Source organism: Gavia stellata, chromosome 6 (assembly GCF_030936135.1).
Source record: "Gavia stellata isolate bGavSte3 chromosome 6, bGavSte3.hap2, whole genome shotgun sequence".
Taxonomy (NCBI): Eukaryota; Metazoa; Chordata; class Aves; order Gaviiformes; family Gaviidae; genus Gavia; species Gavia stellata.
In genome coordinates this window covers 33303174-33326853 of record NC_082599.1, presented here as the reverse complement: position 1 = coordinate 33326853, position 23680 = coordinate 33303174, and positions in this window count along the sequence as shown.

The window sequence follows — 23680 nt, the reverse complement described above, 5'->3', positions numbered from 1 at the left end:
ATACTTGTTTGAATGCCAGTGATTTCCCAGATTGTGTCAGACACTCCTTTCATGACTGAAAAAAAAATACCCAGAGCTTTCCCATCAAATGAAAATAAGTTGATATTCTTAATCTTTTCATTAATGCTAGATAACAGGGAGCTACAGAGAAGATTAGCTGAACTCCTTCATGTTATCTGTTGAAAGAGTCTGCTGTTCCAGTCCCAGAGCTTAACAAGATCCATAAAGTAGAATCTGAAACAAGGAGGAGCCCAGCACGTCAAGAGTCATCTATCATACAATTCATTTAATGCAATCCTTTCAACAGCTATGCTGCTAAAGACAGGCCAGCCATGTTGCATTTTAAAAGGGCTATTTTTGTAGAACAATGTTGCCCAAAGCATTTCCTGTTCTTATCGCTCCTACAGCAATATGTCTGGAGCTCATTACCAGTAGCTCCTACTTTCAATAGTCAGTCTTTTGCAAAAGATGTTCATTCATGTTTTCTCCCCTTCCCCACCAATTTGCCTTGTGAATTGTCTGATAATATATCACTGTTGCACTGATTCACTTAGGAAAACACAGACCTATTCACATCTCAAGAAAAATTGTTGAACAAAAGGCAAATTCTTAGACCACCCACTCACTGGAGATCTGCTGTACCTTGCAGCTAAAAGAATTCAAAACCTTGAAGGAATTAATTTGCATTTTATTATTCAATGTTTGTCAAATGAGTAATTAAGTGGCCATGTTGAGAAGTCAGACTATGTGTGTTTTTTGTTTCTCTTTTATTGAAAAGTATATACTAAGAACATTTGGTAACAATTTTATGTGTATTTGTTCTGTGCTGATGGCCCCTACATGCTGGTTGCTATGAGAACATGGAATTATCTTGCTTAGATATAGTATCAAAAGAATAAAACAATATAAACATAACACATTTTGGAAGCTTCAAGGATAAAACTAAATTTATAGAAAATGTCTTGGATGTGTGGATAAGGATAAACTAATGAACAGGGCTCTATGATGTGGTAGGAGAAGGGAGTTTATAAACCGGGATATCTCTTTCAGGACCACATTCTCAGAGTCTCATTGATGGGACAGGACGAACTGAAGTCCTGACGTGGTTATGGGAAACCTGATGCAAAATATAGTGAAAAAAAATCTTTTTATTGAAGCTGCAGTTCAGCAAGTGGTGCAAGCATGTGCCTACCTTTAAGCACAATGTTAGTCCTATAGAGGGAAATCCTGCCCTTACTGAGGTTACGTTTCACATTTCTCAGAGATTCCTCAGGGTTCAAATCTCTGCTCTTAGCCATTAACGTCAGAAACATTAATAAGCTGCACCCATGTCCAAGCCGGCAGACTTTGCCAGCAAGATTTTTCAAGGACAATTTTCACACAGGAGTCTTGCAAGCTGGTGGGAATCACATGCCTACTTCTCTGCTCCTCGGGCAAGCTAGATGTTAGAAACAAGGAAGTGGTGTTCACACATACGCCATGGGGCGTATAATTTTAATACCCAAATCAATGGAGAGGGACAGATTTCTTAGTTACTTGATCAAAACTAACAGCTGTGGGACAGTCTACATCTCTCCATTGGCTTTACAGGGATCACAGACTTCAAGTTCTTCCAGTGACTTTGATAGTTCCACCGTGGCCTGAGATGGCCAGCCTGCTGGCCACCGCACACCCACCCCATGCCAGACCCTGGAGGAGCCATCACACCAGAACTTGTGCCACACCATTTCAGCAAGCTAAAATAGGAGCAAACAAACCACTTTTTTGGCAGTGGAGTTTTCTGATGGTTTAAGGAGATGACCCTAATTGCAGTGCAGAGGCTGCTAGGGACAAGCAGAAATGACGTGATCAAAGATGAGAGGTAAGGTGGCACCACAGCAACCCTTGGTTGGATTGGCTTGGACACGAAATTCAAACCCTGAGTTAATGACTTAGATGCTAAAAAAAATGAATGCAGCACTGAATTCAAGTCTGAAAGACAGAAACTAGATCTCAGCTTTTGGATATAGTATTGGGAAAAAACCAAATGCAGAAAGCACAACACAGTGTAAAAAATGTGAATTGTAAGACCCCAGTGCCACGAAGACTTATCCACAGGCTTATGTGTCCCTTTGTATTCTAAGTGACACTCCCAGGAGTGTATTTCCTGGTAAGAGAAATAGTGCCATCGAGCCAGATATGCCACATAACAACATGTGAGTTGCCAGGATATATTTCTAAGTGATGATCAAAGAGTGGGTAAAAATAGCACATTACCTAATTTTTGAGGATTTAAATTTTACAGTGAAAGACCTTTTAAGTGCTGCCAATAATTAAAAACAAAGGAAAAGCTCATAAACAAATGGAAGTCTTGTAGGCATGCAGTGTACAGTGTTCAGAAATGACAGGCCTCCTGTGTACCAGTTACTGCATGGTTAAGAACATAATAATTACTTCCTAAAATAATTTAACTAAATGCATGTTTTTTCAGTTAAGGGCAGGCTGTTACTGGAAGTAGGCATAAATGTACCACTATTTGTATGCATTATAAAATCTGGAGAAGTGCTGTATTCAGGAATTCCCCAACACTGGCTCTGAAATCTGAACCTCTGAGTCAGATTCTGACTTCTTTTGTACTCATTCAGCACTTATATAAACCCAGTCTACTTAACTGAAAGACCTGATTTTTACAGTGCGGGATTGCAATGAGGCTTTATTCTCTCTAGGGTATTTTCAAGGCAGCAAAGTTAGCGTACTGTAAACCAGAAGGCTGATACACAGCCCAGTAGTTTCTTCTGACCTCGTCCTCACAGTGACAATCTGAAAGCTAAGTGGTCTGCTACGCCTTCAGCACATGTTGGCAGGAGCTTGGAAGAAAAGAAAGGGAAGGCAAGAAGCTAAGATGCCCAAATTAAGAAGTTGTTTCCCCAAGATTCTCTATATTATCATAGGGTAGGGTCTAAGGGCAGAGCCCTCACTTTCCCTCCTCACCCATCATAGCCTAACACTCACTGAGCCAGCTAAAAAGAAACGAACCTCCCTCCTTCTTTCCAGTTCAGTTTCAACTCAAGTCGGTTCCTGGATCTACCTTAGCACATGGCCATACGCATGTTGATGTTGGCATGATGCAGGGAGAGGTGGAGAGGAGCAGGAGGGCAGGATTGCCTTTTCCAGGGGCATTGTATTGTATGTCCTAGTTTTATTCGCACTGATTTTCCTGTGTGAACAAGTCCTGGCCCTGAATTTCCTCTCCTCCTGGCTATTGTCATTGACCCACCCAGTCACACAAGTGTGAAAAGGATTAGGTGTACCTCATCTGTGTCCACTCAAAGCAGTGGAAAAATCCATAATAAGTTTTATTATTAGAAAATTATGAATACTTTATATTGCTATAGCTTAATGGAGTTGGACTGTGATACAAAAATCATATTTTTTATTCGAACACATTAGCTTATGGCACACTTGAAACACAGAAGTTAGGATATGTCAAGAAATGGGGGGTTTGTGCTATTCCTGCCTCAACCCAGAGATTGCCAAATATCTTACAAGAAAATTATTTCTTAGCAAAAGGAGTTTGAAAAGTTTTCATAATAGCACTACATTTTTTCAGAGCTTATTCCAAAGAAAATGCTTAGCACTGAGACCACTGAAAAATTAAAAAAACAAAAGCTAAAAAACTTTCTTAAACTTAGACACTTCAAAGTAATCTAGATTTAAATTGCTATAGCCTGAAACAACTCCGCTGCTCTCAATGCAAGAGGAATTATGTCCTGCATATTCAGACATGTTACAGGACATACACATTATGAGACAGTTTTCAAATCACTGCTTTCTCGTCTTAAGGATGCATGACCTGAAATTTATGCTTTAACTTTTCCCAAATCCCTGGTTTTTACATTATTTGCATCCCATACCACTAATGAACTCAGGATGCATGAAAATCTTCCAGGTTTTGAACCTCAACAAACTTTGCCATGAACGAGGCAGAAGTTCTGGATTTGTAACAGAAGTCCAAACAGGGCAAATTTGGGCCTGCTTTCTCTCCACAATTTTTGATGCAGGTTTGGTTGAAAATTCATTTTCAGTCAAACTCCTGTTTCTGCTTGCTCATCACTTTCTCTGGATTATTAATATATAGACACAAACTCACATACTGGGCTCATCATATTGGTGATTTTTTTAATGCCAGTTTGTTTTGAAAACTTTGAAGCAAAACCATTCTGCTATCAAATTTAGGCATGTATTCATCTTTTGCTGCATTGCACCATTTTAATTTGCTACAATGTGAGAATTACTGAGACGATACATTGCCTAGTGTATAGAAATTTCTTCTGTTTAATTAGTTCATATTGAGTACATTTTCCTTCCATGAGCCATTTGATTAGCTTATTTAAAACCCAGTCTACAAGACCATGTGAGGTGACGAGTACAAAAGGTAAACTTGCGTTTAAGAGAAACAACATATTAGGAAATTACAGAGGAAAAAATTCCCACTGGCAGAGGTCTCTTGTATTTGGAAGCTGATTTTCCCATTTCTGTCTGGGAACAGTGTTGGAAATGAGGTTCAAAGTAGCAAGACCAGTACATAATGTTAAAAAGCATTAGTTTATACAGCAATTCTTACTGGGCTTTGCCCTTCAGTCGTGCCTCTGAGAAAACAAATTGAATTTCCTGATTTCAAATGGCAAACTCTGCTATTACATACTTTGTGATTTCAAAGAGCATCTGTCATCACACAAAGACAAATACATTTCTTGGAGAAACATCTGGTGGTTTTTTAAACAAGCCTCAGGCCAGGTCTGCGCAATGAATGAAATATGTTCTATAGATAGAGTGTTATTTAGTGTTGCTTTTCATTTAATCAACTGTGTGTGGAATGTTTGTATTGCGTTAACTATCTCTAAAATATTGGCTCTCCTACCACTTTGGGCAATTGTTGCCTTTTAAAAAAACCAAAAAACTGTGCTTTGAGTATAACAACAAAGAGCAGTAAATCAGCTCTACTTGATTTCCTGCTTCCTTCAGGATAACTGTGGGAAAGGCAGTGGATGTTCACACACTTCTTTTTTTTAAGAAGGCAAGTGTTTAGTCTTTGTGCTTCGCAAAAACCATCAATAAGCTCTCTTCATTTGGCTGTCTGAATTTGCAATAGAGAAATGAATATACATCCAACCCCACCCCTCAACTGAGCTAATATAAAAAATCTGTACTGTAGCTCAGAAAAGAATACACAGGAAGCTAATCAGCATAGCAGTACCCCTGAAGCCCCATTTATTGGATTTTGATCGCTTTCTTGGGAACTTCTTGCTGTGATGGCATTAAACCAGCCAGTGGCAAGGTCCTCACCTTCCAATGAAGTGTCACAAGCTCATCTGTAACGTTGCCCTTATGCTGAAATTCAGAGTAGTGATGACTGTTGAAGAGCTCCTTGATTGCCCTCTGTGCTTAGGCTTTGTCACGTTTCATGGTTGACCACGTCTTTAACAGTAAATTTATAAGTGGAGTGAATGGGCAGGGGCAGTGTCACACACATGAGTAAGGAAGCTGCTGGGAAACTAATCTATGGCATACTGAAAGTTAATATGAAAGCCAAAAAGATAGAAGGGGAGCACAAGGATGGAAAGGAGGTGAAGTATCTCATCCAGATCATGTAGAATGACCATGATGAGACTGTCATACCTGAGACAACACTTCCCACCTTTCTTGAAATGAAGGGGCTGTGCTCTGGTTTTGACTCACTCTATTGTGTCTGTTGGTATGTTATTCAATATTGGTCTAAACATTTTCAAAGACCAGTTTCTAGATGTGATGCAGGCACATCTCACTGTATGTCTCCTTGGACTTCCAAGGACTACCCTGGAATGGCACACATTCAATGAGAAGAATCATCCAATCCATTTGCCTTGCCCTTCTTTCACTGTAGGGAAAAGGACAGCATTTCATCTGCATCCTCTACATTCACATCCTGCTTTTAGGTGAATGGTTCAGCAGTCAAAAATGCAACCAGTACACTAATGTAAATATACTGCATACATTTGGAGGACAAGGAACCAAAATAGCAAGTATGCATAAATAGATAAGTCATGAAGCACCAAAAAACCACTGAATGGAAGAATGAAGCTTAGTGTATGTCTACATTCAAAACAAAACAAAACAAAACAAAACAAAACAAAAAGGACAAACAAGACCTCAGAATGCATAAACAAATAATTGGAACTCAGATGCAAAGATCTATTGCTAGGCAATGTAACATCCTTCCCACTGAAGTGTCTTTTGCAATACTGTTTGTGAATTAAATCTTCTAAGCCAACCCCCGTTCTCATTAAGGGTGACTGTTAACTAAAAAAGTAATTTTGGAATGAATGAGAACTGTGCTTAAAGGCATAAAATAATCTTAGACTAATAGGGGTCAGTAACAAACTTCCATGAATAGGAAATTATTCTGTACAAGCTCCTCCTGTACAATTTCATCCACATTCTTCTGAAGCAAGTAAACATATTGCTGTTGGGCTAAAAATTGGAGGTAGAGATTAGTGATCTGATTTGGGCAGCTTAAGAGCTTTCTTACCCTCTACAAAAGGGAAAAGAAATATAGTAGACATCAAATATTTCTTCTGAGCTAAATTCTTTGTGTGAGTGTAGCATTTTAGAGAGAAAAATATTCCTTTCGAAGGACAATGGCAGCCTGGCTAGCAGTATTGTATAGCACACACATTCAACAGGCAGCTCAAATTACAAAGAGACTTCCCATTGTCTAAGCCAACGATCGTGAAGTGTTTGTACAGATGCCAAGTTTCGTACTGACAGATTTGGGTGGGCATTAGTGGCATTGAGTACAGTGCTTTTTAAAGTATATTTGGCATTAGGTGCTGAAAAGGTTTACCACCGCTGATACAAGCTACTTCATTTCAGATCTGATGGTCATTAGTTCAACACGTCTAAGATGAAACCATTATTCTCTGCTCTCAGAAACCATGTGACCATTTTAAGACGACAAATAGCAGTGGCCACAGCAGACTGCTTGCCCTGAGCACGGAGCACCGCCAGCCTTCCCACTGTCCCATGCGCACTCCCTGCTCGCACGCCCTGACTCCTACCCTTTGTAGGGCCACCACTAGAAAAGTTGCTGTCCTGCCTTACACTTGCCTGTTGGATCCTACATGAGGCAGATGGGTAGCTTGGGGATGTGCAGGAGGGTTTATCCTTTCAGGAAGGTCTGTTCCTTATCCCTCCAAGCAAGCAGTGGCCGGTGCTTCCTCTCAGCACTGACTCACACTACCACTCTCCTGTGTTACTTCACCCGTCATCCTCTGGGCAGCAGCAGCCCAAAGTTTCCATCATCTTTTGTTTTATGACCATCATCTTTACCCAGTAGTCTTGGTATAGAATTAACCTATGATCCAAAAAATATGCCTTCTCATGCTAAATCTGCAAGCATAGATTAGTCCTCCGTGCTCAAGTTTGGATTCCGGTTCAGCTATAGTTCAGACAAATTCAATTATACAAATGAAATAACAAAATTACTTAATTTCCTTGATGTTGTCCCCATAATGTAAAGTTATCAAACTGAAACAAAAGGTTAAACAGGCTGAATTATCAGCCAGAATTACAGATGGCTGCATCATATGGATGCAAACAAAGGTGATGGGGGCATTTAAAACACAGAAAACTGCAATTATTTTGCTTTTGACTAATGTAAAGATAAGAAATATCACAGAGTAGAGAAAATAACTCCAGTCTGACTATAAAGTAAACGTAAAAAATATCCCACAAATGTGTAGTTCTAGGTATTAAAAATGCATGTATATATTTGTATGCTTGTATGTATTTCTTTGAACACTGAATATTGTCTGATTTCTCTGTTATTTCCACAGATAACAAGTTACTATGAGGGACTGAGCAGACCAAATAACATCCGAAGATGGGCAGGGGAAACTCTCATGTAATCAGGGAGACTGCGTCAGTCCGAATAAGAATTTCCATTTGTATTGAATTTATGTTGATTTAAAATTGCTTTAAAAACCTTTTTTTCAAACAGCTTCCTCTTGTTGGATGTTTCCAAGTATCAGCAATGAAGTATAGCTACCGCACTCCGACGTCCGTGAGCCCCCTGATTGTACAGACCAGCAGCATCTCTTGGCTCCATCTGGGAGGTTTGGGCCGGTGGAGCTGAACCGTGCCTCAGGAGATGAAGCCAGAGGAATCTTTGGAGCTGGGCTCTGAGCGGGAATCATTGCCCCCTCACCTGCTGTGGCGTTCAGGCCCACTGTAGTGCCTGTCTGCAACCAGCCTGGAGCAATTTATTAATGCTGTCTTGTTAATTAATTTATTTGCTCCAGCTTACCCTTGACAGGTTACAATATTTTGTTTGCTGTGGAAGAAAGGTGACATAAAAAGATGGGAAAGTAGGAAAACAGGGCAATTAGACCCTTTTTAAATGCGAACAGGCAGGGAAAGGAGCTTCATGTGGTAAAAGCCAGCAAGTCAATGAGATGGTCCTCAGAGACAGCGTGATGTAGTGACAGAGCAGTTGGAGGACCAGAAAACTTGCAGGGTGATTTTCAGCAAAGAAGGAAGATGTGGGGAGATTACAGGAATCAAACTAAGACATGGATGTTTTCTTATACTAAAGTTTGGGATATTTTTTTAAATCCCTTTAATTTCCTCATTCTTTATTACTGGCAGAGTGTGGGCTTACACAAAGTTTTATACGGTTCAATGACTAATACATGGTAGGTACGTTGAAAGATATTTCTTTTGTCTTTTTAACCAGAAATTGACCTCATGGGAGTATTTCCCACAATGCCTATCAACAAAAATGAGAAGTTACAGACATGTTGCAACAAAACACAATTGTGACTGAAAAAAATTACTATGGCAAGAAAATAATAAAAAATGCTTATAGTCACTTTACACATACTTATAACTCCAACAACTTAAATAAAATAAAAATTATCAACCATACTTTCCTCCAGGTCCAAGTCTCTATTTTGACAAAACTGTTCCATTATTAAAACTGGTCAGGGTACTGCTTGCCCTTGAGAAAATATTCCCATTAAAACCATTTTGCCCCATAAAATGTATTTCCATCAGGTCTTACTGAAAACATAATATTTTTGTCAGAAAGTGCTTCTGTTAAAAAAAAATATTTTTCACTAGCTCTTAGTATTTAATGAAAAGAAAACCTTTTTTTTTAAATAAAATTTAACCTCACTGAGTTTTTAACTGGATAAATAATCAAACAACATATCAGTCCTCTTCCAAAGGACTGAGATGTTAAAAAGATACTTGTATAGAATGATTTCCAAATTGAAATACAACAACCTAAGGCTAAACAAGGGTGACAAAATGCCAAGATATTGCAAATAAAACTGAAATTTACATTAAATTAATCCCACATTTGAAATCTGTTGTTAGACTGTTTATGTTAATTTGTTTTAGCTTGATAAGATCAACAGTTTAAAATGGATTAATATAATCATGGAAAGAGACATACAACATGCAGAGATGATGTAATAAACTAAGCTAACTCTAAAAGCAAATTACTTTATTGCTTCTTTCTTGAACATATAGTTACAGATGGACAAACAAATGTTTTGTGGAAAATTAAAAAATGTCCTAGAAGGACGAAGGAAATTAAGGAACATACTTGACACACATTAATAATTGAACTATAGATGAGTTATAAGTATAAGCTTAAGTTCTGTTATTAGTCAAGAATTAGGAAATAAAGGGTGTATACTAAAATCCTCAAATGTTCTTGTAAGCCAAGACAGAAAACCGTATCTACAATATAAAACTAAATGCTAGCTTGTGGGCATTCTGCTTTATACTGTAACAGCAACATTCAACAAGTACCATTTCTGTCCTTTTATTTATGCTGTTATGCAAACATCATTACCCTCACTGTAAACCTGGGGAACTGAAGCATAGCATGGTGAGGATGGGAAGACCAGTGAGCCAAATTTTCCTTTCTTCAGATAGCAGCTTTGAAACTCTCTTCCTGCTGGGTTAGGCTGTGACTCCCTGTGAGCCCAGAGGCAGTCCCGGTGCTGACGGAGGGGCTGCACAATAATCTGGGAACACCCCATCACAAGCTCCATGTTGTTAGTCAGTCCTGTGGTTAACTGTGCTCCTGAGCATCCGTTGTCCTTCTAGGAGCTCCCTTTCAAATCAGAGAGCGCGTGAGTTTGTCTGCTTACATCTTTCTTTTTTTCTCCATTCCACATAAACTTCCTTTGACCTCAGATGGTCCAGCAGCTAAATATGCCTCTTCTGCTATGTAAGCACATCCCTCTGTTTCTCCTTTTAGTCCATCACTTTTTATCCTTGTGAAAGACCTAAATCTTTTTTATTCTTTTTGAAAATATCTCACTTTGTCAGTTATGACCTTTTGATCTGGTCATAGATTTTCAACTCTCCCTTTTTTTTTTTTTTTAATATATATAGTTGGAGGAATCATTTATCTCAACTTCAGCCAATATTGCTAACCATTCACATGTAAAGTCCCAACATGACTGGGGGTCTTTCTTGCTTTAGCAGGTACTTCATAAAGCCCTAATCAATTCACAGCTGTCTCTCAGCACATTGAAACAGTTCATAATTTTATCATGTCAGCCAGAGCTTACCAGCTGGCCATAGAAATCTTTCACAAAGCAATATGCATGAAATCCCAATGAAGAAAACAGAAACAATTTACAGCATATACACTCTTATTTAATATATGAGACTACTGCTATTAATTATTATGGAAAATAATTGTCCCCAGCACACAGATATTATTAAGCCATGTATCAGAGATCATATTTATAGGTAATATACATCATGGAACTAAAAAAAATTAATATATTGTATTTATTAATATAAACTTCAGTTTCAGATGATAGTTTGGAAACTTATAAATTCTTCTGAAAAAGATTAAAGTCTGTTTTGTTTTGGTTCAGTTAGATCAGGTAGACCTCATTTTCCATACTTGTTTCTCATAACACAAACATGTTACAGACATCAAACCATATAAGAAATCTCAGTTCTTTTTATTTAAGACCAATTTTAGCACAAAGTTGTGGCGGAGAAAGTTCTGGTTTTGTGTTGTTCAAAACTTAACTATGTACTTCATTAATGAGCCAAAAAAGTAAATCAAACTTCATAACAAATTCACTTCAGTACTTTAAAATGTACCAGGTACTTTCTGAGCAATAGTGTTTGTACAGTACTGACCTGATTGTAACATTGAAGTGTACCACAGTTATCTGGTCATCTAGTTCAAGAGCAGCAAAGGAAATATAGTTACTTAACGGAATTGTTTTCTTCTCTTTATTCTACACAAAAAATCTTTTCACCAGATCAGATTGTACCATCATGATCATCCAGCCTGGCCTCTTCCGTAGCCCTGTTGGACGTTTTAGCTTTGCTCCTTCGAAAAGCCCAGGACTGCTGGCCAGGCTAGAATTTGGGGTTTTTTTAGAAAGATGCAGGTTATAGAGTTTATTCCAAAGATCTATATAAACAAGCTTGAGGAGAAAGCAGAATGCAGATACTAGTTTTAAAATATGAATAAGTAATAGTTATAACTTCTGCTGTCTTCTTTGTGAAGCCAATCTGAAGAGGAGGAACAGCAAAGGGCAAATGAAAGTCTGTGAACAAAGTGATCATCAGCTGGTCATTGATGCTAAATTCTCTTAATTTACACTGAGGAAGAAATGTTACCAAGCTTCCTGTACTAAATGAAAAAATAAGTTTCTGTAACAGCAGACACAGTTTTGGCAGGATATCAGATAAATAATTCTGTATGAAACCATGTGTGTTTAAGGTATTTCAAGCAGTGGATTTATAGCAAGATGAAGAAGCTCCAAGCCACACAAAGCATGACACAGAAACAGTCTTGACAATGTGAATATGTTAGCACTTTTATCAACTGCTACTGTTATCGCAATGTGCGCTATCCTGCTATTCTATCACACAGGTACAGGCAAGTGTTTTAGTCTTCGTAACAATAAAGACTGTGTAGTAGCACTCATTTTTTAATGCAGGCAACACTATAGACATAAGGATGGCAAGAGATATTTTTTCCTTGCTATCCATTTGTCTATGATGTTGTTTGCATTAGAGTAAGAGACTGGTGCACATTGCAATAACAGCTCTGTCAAAGATGTTCACTAAATAACTTCCCCAGGTAGAGGTATACCTATACATTTCCCCCTTATATACCTTCTTAATTTCCACAAAGTTCAACCTATATGACAAAGCATGGTTTTGATTAAGAAGAAGTAGATCCGTGAATCTCTATCACTACATCCTTTGCCAGAGTAACTGCTTGTCATTCCAATAAAGAAACTGCTCAGCTTAGTAAGAAATTGAGGAGGACATATTCTTCTTCCTTCGCCAGGCCTGAATTCCAGTACACTCTATTGACATACATTTTTGTATTTTGAGCCCTCGTGACTGTTGCCAAAATGATCAGTCTTCTTAAAAAGCATAATTAAGCTATATAACATCATTCACAGAGCTGACTCATGTCAAATGGCCTAAACTTAAAACATTCTGAGAGCTGCAAATAAGTGCTCAAAATTTCAGTTAGAAACCAAACCCGAAGTGTATCTCCCACCCAATTTCATGATCTTTCTTAATTTTGAATGTTAACTTAGCTCAATTTTGGCTAATACAGTTGGAAAGAATTAATAGTATCTGCTTTTAGGTATGTGTGTGCATATATCTAAAAAAATGTATGTGTGCATGTGAACTGGACAATAATTCCTCATTTCTATTGCGTATGACACTACAGATGTGAGGATGGGAAATGTTTTCTTATGAAGGCTGTATATACAAATAGAATTGGCAAAATCAGATTTTTATAAAATATCATAGGTGTTTTAGTCAGAGAACTGTGCTGAGGAGGAATCACTCGCATCCATTACATGTTTCAAGGCTGAAGATTGATATCAGAATGCCACCAAGATAAGCACCCAAGCAAAAAGCACATTTCTTTTAACTTTGATCAGAATCAATACCTAAATCTCGCCAAGAAATTCCGGAGTCTGGATTTTATGTTCTTATACTATTATTTAGCAAGATGTTTATGTTGGAAATGTGGTTTTCTATGTAGGAGTATATCCTGAACAAACAAGGAGGACTGATAATAAACAGGGATATCAGAATGCTAAAACAAAATACCTAGCAATTACATCTTTTATCGACACAGTTCAAAGCTTGATACCTTGGAAGATTCATGTTTTGCTGTAAATTTAGAACCAATGTCACTATGAACTGAAACAATAGCATGTTCTATTCTCTTCAGAGAACCCCACTGAGTCCCCAAATGTAATGAATTAATCAACTTAAAAGGTGCCGTATGTCAAACTGTTGACTCCAGAGCATTAGAGATTTAAGCATCACCAGATGTGTTGTCCGGCTACTACTACACACTGCAATGATGTCGTACACAGTTACTGATTCTTTCCAAGTCTAGTTTCCCTACTCTTTGTCATTAAGTTACAGCAGTCACAGGTATTTTACACAGTAACTCACTGTCCAAAGGACTTGAAAATACAAAGGAAAAAAAAGGACAGATCAATTCCAGGAAAAGTTCACCTTCCTTGTTACAATTAGCATTGAATATTAAAGATAATGTCAATGTGCAGGATCTAAAGAAAAACAATCCAGCATATGCCTTGTGTTCTATAGCATATGATAGACTAATGCCACAGGACAAAACTGATAAGGTCTTACAAAATGTCACTTCACGCTGAATTTTATTTACTGTTGTTGGCAATTACACATGTAAAAATAGGCTATTTAGACAATAAGGATTTCTAAAGATGTGTCATATGTTCATGGTTAAATATGCTAAATGTCACATTAAAGCTGACATGGCTACGGCTCAAGGCAAAAACACTGTCAAGCTGCCTATGACCCAGATGTGGTATATGTCATCAAGCTGATTGTTTCTGTTTGACTGTAGTTTATAGTGCATAATATTGTGTATCAAATGTCCTGCAAAAGTGCTGCTTGCCATGAGAGAATTTTTTCTCTGCTTTTGGTATTTAGTTGTAGTTAAGTCTTGTTACAGCTGCTGACAGACGTTGAGGATATGTTTCAGTTAGTGCTAGCTTGCCTTTCATTGGGAAATATGTATATATACATACATATATTTTTATATATATGAGAAAAAGAGAAGTAAATAAACTGGAATAAAATGAAATTACTGTGGAGGCATACTCCTCAGAGGAAATCGATAGTACTCCACTGTGTAACCTTACTATAGTAGGCAGACTTTCTGGAGAAGTTGTGAATGTGTGGTAAAGTTAAGATTTTTCCACTAAAGTCTTGTTAGACTGCTTATGGATCAGCTGAAAGTGCTTTTTTGATGACATTTTTCAGCCCCAAGCATTGGCTTTGTCCTTTTATTAGTGGAGAGAATCAGTGCTTTTAAGAAATAAGTTTAAAGAAGCTTCAGTAGCAGTTGACTCAGAAGACTACCTCTGGAGCAAACCATTTTGAGCGGTGATTTATAATATTTTAATTATCCTTAATATGTGGCTTTTTAACACAGCTGGACCTGCATTGCAGTTGTACTGGGAATCTGCACTTGCTGGCAGATAGTGTATTATTTTTTGCCAGGCAGATTTCTATCACCACTTATAACTTTTTTTTCCATTAAGTGGGATATTTATAAACACTGTTTCAAGCATGCATTTGCAACATAAGTTATTACCAATTAAATCTTCTAGGAGCCATTCCAGTTCATGCCAGAAAATAAGCATTTTTCACATTTTAATTGTAGCTGTAGAAATTAATGATAAAAATAGTAAGAAGGCTTGATTTGGACTGGAGAGAGCCTTTGAGTAATGGTTGTTGTTACTCCCAGAGAAGACCCAAGAAGGATTTTTAATATTATGTCATAAAATGCCTTTCTGGTTTCCACTGAAAGAAGCTAATGAGATTTTTAACTAGATTCAGAACACTTATCTTCTTGTAGCAGATCAGCTCTAATTATGGCACTTCAAAGAGTGCAGAACAGAACCAGGTCTCTCTCTCTTTCTTCTCCTAAGGGGGAGGCCCTTTCGCTAGTTTGGGTGAAGAGCAGACGGTATACTCTCTTTTCTGTTACTGCTGTAACAACTCTAAAGGAGGCTTACGGGGTTTTTGCACCCTTTCGTTGTTGTGTTAGGCTGAGCCACAGTCTATTCCTTCCTGCCTAGGGCAAAACCAAGGCTACCAAGTGATATAACCAGCACTTGTTGAGAAAGGTTTGGTGGAGCCATTTGGCTTCAGAAGACAGCTGCTTCCTGTAGTCATGACCACTCCAACCATAATTTCTTTCACTAAAACAGAAATGGGCCCTGACAAATATCAAAATGAATGCATTATATTTACAGAATGAAATGTTTGACATTAAACGGCTTTTTGCCAAAGTAGGAGGTAGAGGTAATTAGCCATATTGCACATTGTAATGGAAAATATCTTTTATTTGTTGGGTTTCCTCTGCCCCCACCACATGCAGGGTTTCAAATTTTGGAGCATTTGTTCCACACTGGAATCAAAAAGAAATGTTGAAATCCAATGATCTTTCACAAAATGGATTTCCCATCCTCAATATATCAAGTGCTCTGCAGAGAACTGGGAATGATAGCTTAGTTCTGGTTTCCCTCTTCAACTGACAAAGGAGAAAGGGCAAGCACAAGCTCTGTTTAGTCCCCTGGGGAGTGTATTTAGAGCTCGGAGGTTGCCAGGATGGCCTGTGAGGAGAGCAAAATGAGATGGCTATCAGCTTGAGGCAATTGCTATGCTGGTATCACAAGACTCACAGCTTTCAGTGCTAGGTAAGCATTAAGACCAGTGACTAATCTCCCTATATGGACATGGGGGAATGGAGATACTACTTGTGTATTTTTGTGCCATTAGGATCAGACACAATTTGACAGCGTGTAGAAAAAAGCATATTTATTCATGTCTTTAATACTTCTGACATACATAATTTCTTGTCTAAGAATAAATGAAATGCACTGCTCAACTTAGTATCTGCGTGTCCCATGCAACTCTATGGCCAAAAGCTCCAAATTTCCAACGTATTTCCTGCCAGATCTGTAATGAGTAACTCACTTGTTCCATACAGTTTAGGTGCCTCAGCAACTCCATGTCCATGGAGAACTGTAAAGACAAGTAGGTGGGAGGAAGCTTCTCCACTTCTGACCCCTTCCCACCATTAGCACGCCCCAAACATCCTTAGAGGCTGACAAAAAAGGCACAGTTCCACACATTTTTAGCACATTACCAAGTTTTACAACACAGAGCATGCAAGTCCAAACTTGCTAAACACATGTTTTATAATTGCCTGTGAAGAAGTGTCTTATACTGTCTTCACTCTCTTTTTACATTTTCGGAGACAGTGGAAGATACAGTCATTCTTACATTACTCTTCTTTGAAGTGCAATGCGAGCCACAGATCTAATGCCTCCATAAGGAAGGCATTGAAATAAGAAAACGATGTAAATCGTAAATCTGGAAACTGCTTTCCTGACAAAATGAGCAGGGCTCTAAAGTTAGGCTATTACTAATGACTTCATGTGAATTATATGTTTATAGCTGAGGTTAAGATTTGGCACTCCTGGGGCTGAAATTCATGAGTAAAACTAACAGAAGATTGCATAATAAAAAATAAACCTGCTGATTTTACATCTGTATAGGTTCTCCAACTCTGCAAAAATAGTTCAGCTGACATAACTGTATGATGTTTTGCATTGTGTAAAAATCACAGAATAGGTTAGCTGGTTTTGATAAAATAGAGTCTGCCTCCTAAGGCGAAATTAAATTATACTTTACAGCTGAGAAGCATCCACATGACAAAAAAGCAAGAATCAAAGCAAGTTACTGGATTCCAGATCTCTTCTGAAAGCATTTTTGTCTGATCCATACCAAGCAGAGGTTGAAATCTTAGTTTGTTTCTGAACACCTACTATAACCTGTCTCCACATAGACTGCTTCAACCCACTGCTGCCCCTTCTCCCTTAAGCCAAGCATCTGGGCCTCTGCTTATGCCAATATGCAGCTTCTTCATCTCTTTTTGATCTCTGAGCATGATCGAGCTCAGACCTGCTCTGTGGGTTCAGTCCTTGATGGGTCCTTGTTTCTCATCATGACTTGGTGCTCCCTGTCGCTTTTCCTGACGTAGATAAAATCAACATGTCTTTGCATGCCTCTGTCAGATTTTAATCACAAAGTCAGCAGTGTTTACTGTGGTGACAGGTAAGAAGACTTAGAAGATGGAGAAGGAAATAAAGGTACAGCATTGGCAGAGAATAGAACTAATGGCCAACTACTAGATTAGGCCAAGAAGCAGCAAACGTATACATTCAATTCCCATCTTTACACTATATGCCCAGACAGAGCATTGGCAAGACATACATACATAAATATTTTTATTATTTGCTGCTAGTGTTGAAATCGGGGTTACTGCATTAATACTGCATAAATGGAGTAACAATGTTCTCATAAAAACAGATTATTTTGTAGATAGAAATTATAGATAGAAAGTAGAGAGGAAAACAAGAAACAAAGAAAACAAGGGACAAAGTTGAAGTGATGTGCTCAAAGGAAAACATCAATATAAGAGGTGAGGGAACCCAAAGGTTTTTCTTTCGTCTATTTTTTTACAATATGCAGCTGTTCAGTTCTATAGATCTAATCTGAAATTTACAGTTATCAGTGGAATTAGACCCACTGAGGTTGGCTTTGGAAAGAGACATTTTGATTTTTGTTCTTCTGTTAAGATCAGTTCTTGTTCCATTTTCACAGGTTGTGTTGTGTTTAAAACAAAGCTCGCTGAAAAGTCTTCTATAGTGTGTTCTTGCTGGAAAATGCCATTTCTTCTAAATCAGCTCTTTTTATGAGAATGAACAAGCTTCAACTTGACACTATGCTCTTGGCTATACTATTCTTGAAGGCATTTCATGTTTTATTAATAGTAATTCATACAGACTGGGGAGAGAACAGTGATTGGAGCAATTGCCTCATATTCACCTCCCTGATCTGCTGCTGTCAGTGCTGAAGTGAATGCTCTGACTAGCCAGCAATACCAGGAAGGGCTCTCTCCACCTCTGTTCCAGCATAAATATCCTCTCACTAATTTTTTCAAAATCTTTGAAAAGTCTTGATGGTATCCCAAAGTTTGTAGGCCTCCTCCTATTCTAGTTACACTCTCTCTCAGATGAAAGCCGAAGTGGAAAGGTGCTTTCCACGACACCTGTGCTCTCCCTTGCTGGCAGACTGCTGTCTACGGCACACTCCTCTGCAAGGTTTGATTCTATCCCTCCACGTTTCCATTGCTTTCAATAGCTAGCTGTGGGACTCAGGCTGCCACATTTTTAGGCTGTTGAAAATCTCTGAGCGAGGTTTCACCACCAAGTCCTGCTCCTTACATACATTTTGAGATGAGTTATTTTACATACAAAGCCATGACACTACATAAAACATCCCTAACATCTGAATCAGTGATCAAGTGTGTATTTTCTGTCCTTCAGTCACTACCATGTTAATGCAACATTCCGGTATTAGGCTGGCCAAGCAATTCAACTTTGCAATCATACCCAGCACAATTTAAGCATAAATAGAGCACTGTCTATGGGATAGAAATTCAAAAGGTTTTTCTTTAAACCTTATCTATAATAAAAACAAAAATAAAAATAAAAATATAAAAATAAAAATACACCACCACATTAAGGTTACAAAAGTTAACACATTTGAACTGAAATTCTCATAGCACTTCCTTGTTGACTGTTTTCTTAAATTTGCCCAAGATTCTGCACTTGTTGAATGGCTTCCAGTATGAAGTATAAACCAGGAAAAATAATTACACATTTTAACAAGAACTGTTAGACAGCCCTCTGGACTCTATTCATCTCGCTGCAGTAGAAGCTTCTCAGCTTCCTCCAAATGCAGCTTACAGGTATTGTAAAAAAGTTAGCTCACGCCAACTCAATTTCTATTCCGTTTTTAGTCTGGCCTTTCTTCCTGTCAAAAGATACAGATAGGGTATTTGAGGAGAACTAGCCTCTTCTGATCACACCAGGTCATCTGTCTGGGTCGCAGCAGTGCTTTTAGGAGATTTTACACAGAAGTTTTCACCCAATGATTCTATCTGGAATGCTGCAAAGATTAAATGGTGTTTTATGGTTTGGAACCTAAACCAGAGCAGCCCATTTATTTAACTGTATGAACAGACTTTTTCCACACTTTTTGAACTAGGTGTAAGAGAAAGAAATAATAAAGAGTTAAGGAATGATGGCTTAAAACACTTTGCCCCCAAAGAGCTCTTGTTTTACTCTAGTATTTCCCCTCCATCCGTGCTTTTATGTCCTCTTAATTTTACAGACTCTGAAGGAAACGGTTTTTGGGAAAAATATTTCTTAGCAGTGATGATGGGCTACACAACAGAAGCCTTTTTTGAACTGCCTTGAGGGGGAAAAAAGTAAGAAAAGCATATGCAATTTTGCATAATCTTAAAAAAAAATAAAATCAGGTAATTTGAAGGTAAGCTAATGTGGATTTTGACTCTTTGATTCTGTTACGTATATTTAAATAGTTCTTTATGTTGCTTGCTTGTTGCTAAATGTAATCTAAATGCACAGGTGGTTTTCTTTTTATCTTTTTATTAATTTTTTCCATTCTTAAGAGAAATGATGTGGTACAGACCGCAACAAACTGTGCAAAACCCCAGTAGGAAGGCCAGTTCTTCAGAAATGCCAGTAACTGCAGAGCAGATAGCACAACATGCAAATGATTCTGCGAATTTCAGCCACTTACCAACCTTTGGGGCCTTTCAAAAAGAAATTAACAGCCCTTCAAACTGTAGACAAGGCTTTGCTCCCCAGATGGTATGTGAGGTTCTTTTCTTCCAATCAGTCTTGTCCAGATCTTGGTGGATAACCTCACCATTACCTGTTTCTTTAGACAGGATTTCTTCCTGTTCTAAAAATACACGATAACTATTAGGTTGTACACCATAACAGCTTCAAGCAAGTGCAGCTTATAAATCAGAAATCCCAGCCCACAGCAAATATAAGTAAAAAGAAGTGTTGGTTTTGCAGTCAGATTTTGGTAAGCTATTCAGAAGTCTGCTGCGCAAAAGTAAACCATGATTTCCTTCTCTTCTCCTCCTCCCCAACATTTGTTCTAGCCATAGAAGATTTTCAGAGGCAGAGCGGTTAGCTTTCAGAGCAGAGTAAGGCCTCAGTTTTTTCATAATGATCTCTGTAGAGACCAGTCAGGCAGGGATTGGAGGTAGTAAAGCTACCATGAGACTCGGCTGGGATAGAGAGCTTCCAGGAAATTTTTGAATTAGATATGAGGAGTGGAATTTCATTTATCAGTTCTGAAATTGAAAACCAGAGGAATGGGAGACATCAACCCAATGGAGGGTGATGTCAACATCTTCAGCCTGGAAGACAAGCCAGCAGAGTGGAGGTAGGCTAACCTGTAAAGGCTATCATGTCTTCTGTCAGTGGTAGAGCTTTCCTTGGGTTGAGTAGGAATTGCTAGGTTTTTGAGCACAGCAGCCTGTATGTCATTTACTGATAAAGGGAAAGGCAAGCTCTCTGTGCAACTGCAAGTCGTTGTGTGACCTTAAGACCAGCTCTGCTAAAGTCTTACCAAGTTGGTGGCTATTGTGAATAACAAGAGGCATAAAGTGTGAGTGTGTGAAACACCAGCCTTCGGGAAACCTTGCCACAGATCCTTTGCGTGCAGAACTGAGGAGATTTCAACTCATGGTTTCAGCTCATTGTTGTCTGCTGATATATGTGAGCAACTGCCAGCAGTTTCAATAGCACTTGCATGCATTTAACTGCAGAGGAAAGCCTGTCCCCTCCCTGCTATGCTACAGCACTGGGCTGTGCAGGAGACAGGGTCATAAGGAAAGGCTGTCTGAAATCTGCAGCCTAACTTTAGGACTGGTATCAAAACTAATATCCATCTTTGTTAAGAAATAGCTATCCAGCCCTTCTTATTGAGAAATCAGCCCATAAAGCTATCCATTTGATCCTGAAAGACATGTATTGATCCCACTCCTTCCTCCCATCTGTTCTTTATGCTTCTCGTAGCCACTGTCATGTTATATTTTCCAGGTACCAGTCACAGGTTACAGCTATGCTCCGGTGACTGTGGACTAGCCTACAAGAACTGGCAGCAGAGTGTAACCAGCTCCCCCCTGGGTACTAACCACCTATCTGCAGCTGAGCAGCTTCTCTGATCATCAGCCAACGGCCTCATGATGTTTGGCCATGCACTCAGGCTAAGCTAGAAGCATATTCCATATTACTACCTGCCAAAAACTTAAAGCTTGGTTGCAGGCATCTACACTTGCAGGAAGATTTCTGGGGACATAATATTTTGACAACAGTAAAAAAAAAATCAGGAGGCATCAGACACCAGGCCCAGTGTGCCTGTTCTGCAGGTCAAGGTCCATGCTAAATGAAGCATGGTCTAAGCTTCAAACACGGTGCAGAGCTAGCCAAGGAGGCAGGAAAGCCATGGAGAGAAAATAAGACCTTGTTGAATGAACTCAAATCAAAAAGGAATGCCAGACTGTGAGGTCTGTGTCTTTCTCATTACTCCCTAATATATGACATCATAATGGATAGAAAGGAAACATCAGATTGAATATATTAAGAGAAGGAGCTTAAACTGTAAAATGGTCATGGTACAGCCTATTCAAAGCAAGGAGGCCGTGACTTTTCCGTCCTCTAAAGTACACATAATTCCCACCAGGTAAATCGAGCTATCCTGACTCACAGCAGAGTGAAAAATGAGAGAATTAGGCTTAAGTCTTCTTTTTTTTCTGGTTCTATGCATTCATTTTCTCTCTTTTTTTTCAATGTTATTGGTTGCAAAGGGCAAATTTACAGATAAGGAAGCTGTGGAGTCTTTTTCTTTTAACTTTACGAAGTTTCCAATACAAACAAAACCCCATTTACTGCAGAAATGTTATTTCAAGAAAGACATTTGCTGTGAATTTCCATAACTTAATTTATACTGTTGTATACTTTTCTGTCTCTGACTTCTCTTTAGAAAAAAACAAAATAAGAGTTTGGGACCCTGAGTGAATTTCAAGAGAAAAGGTTTTATTTGTCTGCCACGTATTATGCTGATGACTGGTTTTCAGAAATAACTCTTTCTTCTCAATCCTATTGAAAATTCCAACTTACAATTCTTTACTTTGAAAGAAAAAAATCATAATCTTTGTTACTGCTTATTGGTTTTGGATTGTGTTTACCTGGATCTTACAAGCCACCAAAACAGCCACTGAGCAGAATGGACATTTTCTTCTTCTTCCTTTTCTATAGATATGAGGTCCTCAATACATCACAATGTTAACAGCTGAAGTTTCCCAACACTCTGTAGGAGTATAAGCATTTTTTTAAATTGCATAATAGAAAACTGAATTTTAAAGAGGTAACGTGAATTTTGGAGTCAACTTACAGACAACCTCACTTTCAAAGTTACTGACAAAGAGAGCTTCGGTCACTGAGCACCACTGCAAATCTATGCTATGTTGTTTTAAGGTACCACTCAAAACCGATACACATTTTTAAAAGCTGAGACCATTTGGGCTACAACCCATAAGTACTTTGGCCTGGCTGTCAGACTTGTGATATAACTGTAGTACCTTCACTGGCGTTTTTTTTGCTGCATGTTTCTAATAGACATTTACCAGACACCTCACTCCAAAACACTGCAGCAAATATTGACCTAATTTTACTTCCAAATGTAATTATGTGTGACAGCCGCAGAGAAAAGAGGCAGTCCTGAAGAAGCTACACTTGACTCTGGCTGCGTCAGCTTTTTTCCCCTACTTCACACCTCCTTTTTTAAGGTAGGAAATAAGGTTGTATGAACACTGTAGAAGTACCTGTAAAACTGCTCTCAGACAATGAAGGAGAGTGACTCTAGTGTGGGAAGTGCTAATTGAAAGACATTTCAAGAATTTCCAGGCTTTGATTTTTTTTTACTTTTAGATTTTTATCCAAAGCCTACTGTGCTCAGAGTAGCCCAGCCTGGCCTTTTAGCCTGAAGAATGACAGGGAAGTTGAGGATGCCTCTATAGGATTGGCTCAGTGGTACCCTTTGAAGTCTCCCTAACACAGCGTATCTTTCCCCATATTGCCATCTGCGTAGCGCTGTGGATGGAAATGGTGGCAGGGGAATATCAAAGGCAAAATTCACCAGCTGCTGCAGCAGCAGATTGGGAAGCCCTTGGCCTCATCAGCCTGTTCCTGCATCACCATCCCTGCCAGGGAAATGCAAAGTGTGTGCAGCTCTTCGACCATTGAACTGATCCAGGGTAAATAAACAACCTTCCCCAGAAACAGTGTTTGCTCTGAGCACAGCTCAGTATCCCAGACTGATGCAAGGTGGGAGCCTGTGCTGGGAGCCACACACACCAGGGGCTCGCGCTAGAATAAAAGGGTGTGAAATGAGTGCCTCAGACAGATAAATACCAAACAGGTGCTTGCTCACATCCAGTTAGGATCATCCAAAACCTCTTACATCACCAATGCAGGCTGCAAAGTGTGTGGTGTCCTTACAAGGTATCTGGTTAAGCACCTTGCACTGTGCTCATGACATTATCACAGCACTCGGTGCCAACAACACCTCCAGCGTTGCAGACTGCCTTCGCTGAACGAGCCTCTGGAAGGAAGGTGAAGAGATA